Below are 4,779 nucleotides of genomic sequence, written 5' to 3'. Positions count from 1 at the left end.
TTTACTTTGCTAATAACTTCTTACTCTCTTTTTCCCTATTGTATTTTCTTAAACAATAATATAAAATTAAGATTATTTATAATAATTATTTATATAATTTATTTCTTAACAACACTTATCTCTACTAGGGCCCTTCTTCTAAGCTGTAGGTTATAATACAAACAATACAAAATAAGCTGTGAAAATGAGCATAGCTGGCCGGCAAATAAAACACCTCCAACGGTCAGTTGGGAGTTCGAACCCTGCCAAGTGAACTTTTTTTGTTCAAATTATTTTTATTACTACTAAAGCAAACAAGCGCGTAGCGCTTAGGGTATACCCTAGTCGGGAGCTCCCGACTAGAACCTCTTACTTGCTAAATATTTTTTTTGTAAAAATATTCGTAAGATCTGTATCGGTTGTTGTACAAGATTAAGTAGCACTGTTAAATTGGTAGTTTGTATATCAAAATAGAAGGAAACGGTGAATATGTGTCTTTTTTTTTGTATTTATTTATCGTATTTGTTGGGTAAAATAAATCGTGTGACGTGTCTATGATTTTTACCGTACGCTTCAATGACCTATTCGAACCAGGTCGAGTTGCGTCCATCAGTTGCAAGAAACACTTAAAAGAAATAAAAATAGCGCTATTCACAAAGGTGACACAAATAGACAAAAATTATGAAAATAAAATAATAGCAATCCTGTCAAGATATCATGACGATCCAATAGAAGGAGGCCATACAGGGATTACGCTTACCTTGTTAAAAATAAAGAAATTTTATTATTGGCGGACCCGTTATATCTGCTATATATATTTCTACATGGCGCCCTACATTGAACACCAGAATTCAAAGCAATATAATTGAGCTTACTTGGAAGTGGTGTACTAACTGAATTACATTCTTCCATGTTAAACTTCTTTAGAATATTACTTATATATATTGACTGACCGTCATGTCTTTCTACTTTTATTCCTATGAAATGTCCCATTTCACATATGTCTTAAAATTACTCATTAGGTATGAATGAATCTATTCTCAGTTGCAATAACCAAATCATCTACGTACAAAATGCACGTAAATATCTATGATTATATCCCCCTTATCAAGAAGATAGATGCGACGATATTCAGCTGAATTAAAACAGCCCATTCCTTTTGAAGCTTTTTCAAAAACCGCAAACCCATAAATTAACTTGCAGACTTTTATAAACCTAAATGAGAATCTAATGTTAATGGTTTCGTCCCATTCAGCTCAGTCACTTCTATTCTTAATTTCAATTTATGTAACTGGAATACTATAACAAAAATGTTTGCATCTGGAACTTTGAGAATTTTCATTAACAACAACATTTCTTGCGACCAAAAACTTTAGTACCCATATTCCACAGCGTATATACAGTCCTAGATTTATCCATATTAATCATCAAGAACAACTCCAAAAAGTTTATTACCCATATTCCACAACTTATACCCATTTGGTTCATAGCCAACAAGTATATCTTTCAAATGGAGTTTTCTTATCCCGGAAGGCCCTACTTGGAGTTCTATTAATTAAATATGTTGCTGTTAAAACAGTTTCAATCGAAAAACATTTACACAATTTTGGCGAACTAATCATTGCGTTCGGATACTCCATTTAGTTGTGGTGTATGGGGAACTGTTAAATGGTAGCCCATGCCTTTTCACCATGCCATTAGACAAATATTCTCTCCCATTATCAAGGTAGAGATTTACAGCCTTTACTACAAACCTCATAGTATATCTCATTATTCAGTTGCACATCTACTAAGGTTTCTTAATCGTTAAAAATTATGTCTCTCATGCCACAAGCGATAATTTCAATTTATTTTACATTCAGTTGAAATGTTGTATAGCAACACTAGTTACACACATACTTGTGTGTCATATTGGCTCCAGAATCCAATATGAATAAGACGTTACTTTTATCTTTAAAATATATGCTCTGCCTCAACATAAATGAAAAACCTCCACTGGGTTGTATAGTTGCTACTTGCGCTTGATTATTTTCTTCGTTGCTTCGCAAACTTGTTTTAAAATGAAAACAATCCTTTTTAAAGTTCCCTTTTTTGCCGCAATAATTACATTGAATATTGGGTCTAAAATTGTTTATGTGTCTGGGCCTAAATTTTGATTTAAAATGAAACGGTCTGGACTTACTGCCCGCCCTTTTTGCCATTTGCAGCTACAGCTTGCAAAATTATACTGCTCGTATCTCTGGTAGCATTCTTAAGTTTGATCAATCAAGTAAGCGATTTTTGACAAATGCCAGGGTCAAGTATTCAATTGACAAAGTTTCAATGGCAGTTACCACTCTATCATAAGTAGAAGGTAAAGTTAAAAGTAAGTGAGGTAAGCGAGCGAACATTAAACGCAATATCGCACACTTAGAGGGTGTTGTAAGAGTGTCTACTGAGGTCGATGGCAGTGAAAAAAGATTATCACACGGCGAGCTACAATTACGCTTGGATATGTTGGAGATATACATTAAGGAGGTTTTGGAAGTAAAATCTGAAATTGAATTGGAAGATCCTCAGGACAATGGACGTGCAGAGGTGGAAGAAACATATATGAGAATCAAATTGTCCATCCAATCCCAACTGGATGATGTACTGCACAGCACCTCATTTGCTAACCCTGCTCCAATTCGCTCTTCGCCGCCATCGAGTCTTACTCGATTGGCTCCGCCTGTATTTGATGGGAAACGAGCTGAGCTCAAACACTTCATTACATCATTCAATCAGATTATCGGTCGTGAGTACATTCTTTGGAACATTGAAAAGCTTAATCATCTGCTGAATTGCTTGAAGGGCCCTGCCCTACAGGCAGTAAAGGCATTCCAAGTGACTCAGGAAAATTATCCCAAGGCTCTTGCTCGTTTAAGTGAAAGTTATGACAATCCTACACTTACATTTCTAGACACAATAGAATCAGTATTCAATCTACAGCCAGTCGACAAGGCGGATAGAAATCAGCTGCGCAGTCTGCTGGACAATGCGTCAGCCCTGTATTCATCATTACCGTCATTGGGTACCGAATGAGATATTGCCCAAGCCATGTTGATATTCATCGTCATCGGAAAATGTGACCAGCAAACTCGTAACAAGTGGAATGAGTCTCTTGACTTACGTACATTGCCAAATTGGGCTCACTGCACAACTGTTTTGGAACGTCTTTGTCAGTTTCTGCAATCAAGCGGCATTGCATCGTATCGAAACAAAAACACGTGTACAAGGCCTAGCAAGGGATTATCATTTGCTATTACTAATCCAACATGCATTGTTTGTTCCAGCTCCGACCATATAATTGTACAATGATCTCAGTTTCAAGACATGAGTCCTAAGCTCAAGTACGGAGTCGTAAAAAATGCTGGACTTTGCATTAATTGCCTTCAATCAGGACATCGGATGGCTCAGTATCCTTTTAACAATCGTTGTCGAGCTGCAAGTATTGCCATCACACGCTTCTGCATTTTGGCCAACCGCCTGCATCATCATCGTCTTCATCGCCATCATCCATAGCGCAAATGTCCTCAACAACGATTCCTGCTGAATCAATCGCCAGGCGGACAAATCATTCTTCAATTCGCCCAACGGCTGCATCTACGCCTTGATAAGAATCATTTCGAAATCTGTACCAGCCGGATTCGGAAATCGACACGTCAGATTCGAGGTTGCCCGCGAATACACCACTTGCGGACGAAACTTTCCAAAGGTCAGGTCGGATTGATCTCCTTCTCGGTACCGAGGCATTTTTCGAATGCCTGGCTGTTGGACAGATTAAGCTCGGAGGCAATTTGCCAGTCCTTCAGAAAACGGTTCTTGAATGGGTTGTGTCTGGCAAGTATCGTCATCAGTCAGCTAAGCAGTCCTGATGCTGATTTGCAGACCTTTGAGCTAAATACAGTGACGTATGGAACGGCCTCGTCCCCATACTTAGCAATTCGCAGTTTGCAATATCTGGCAGATCTGCATGTGAACGAGTTTCCCATTGGCGCATCCATTGTAAAATCATCGTTTTATGTTGATGATCTGCTATGCGGAGAAAACGAGCTCATTGAGTTGCAGAACATCAAACACGAGGTCACCGAGATACTTCGCCGAGGACACTTCCCATTGGTTAAGTGGCACTCCAATCATCCCGCCGTCAGGGACGACGAATCGGTAAAGGATTTAAGCTTGGATGAAAACGCTGTCTCTAGCGCACTTGGCGTAGCTTGGGATCAACGTCGTAATGTGCTACTATTTTAATTTAAGCCCAAAAAACTGTATTCAACAGTCACAAAGAGGACTATTCTCTCGACTGCGTCTTCTCTGTTCGATCCATTAGGATTGCTGGCACCAATCATTATCGTCTCGAAAATCATCATACAGGAGCTATGGCTGCTAAAACTCGCCTGGGATGAATCTGTTCCGCAATCACTTCTCCAAGCATGGAGAAACTGCGTAACGTCTCTGAAGGAATTGTCGGCGATTTCAGTACCCCGTTTTTGCTTGCAAGCTGAGCTCGCAGACATACAACTGCACGCTTTCTGTGACGCATCAATACGTGCTTACGGCTGTTGCATATATGTGCGTTCCACGGACTCGTATGGCAATGTCCAGGTTCACCTTCTGACTGCTAAATCCCGGGTGGCTCCTGTCAAGAAGCTGACGCTTCCTCGATTAGAGTTACGCGGAGATCAACTTCTGAGTAAGTTATATACAACTGTCAAAAACATATTCATCGGCAAGCCGCACAGCGCGCATTTCCGCTGAGGAGGAGTCCGCTGTCAAGAG

This window comes from Drosophila montana, unplaced genomic scaffold (assembly GCF_035044405.1).
Source record: "Drosophila montana isolate Dmon_TW-CO22-7 unplaced genomic scaffold, ASM3504440v1 contig_2992_1, whole genome shotgun sequence".
Classification (NCBI taxonomy): domain Eukaryota; kingdom Metazoa; phylum Arthropoda; class Insecta; order Diptera; family Drosophilidae; genus Drosophila; species Drosophila montana.
This window is presented reverse-complemented; position numbering follows the sequence as displayed.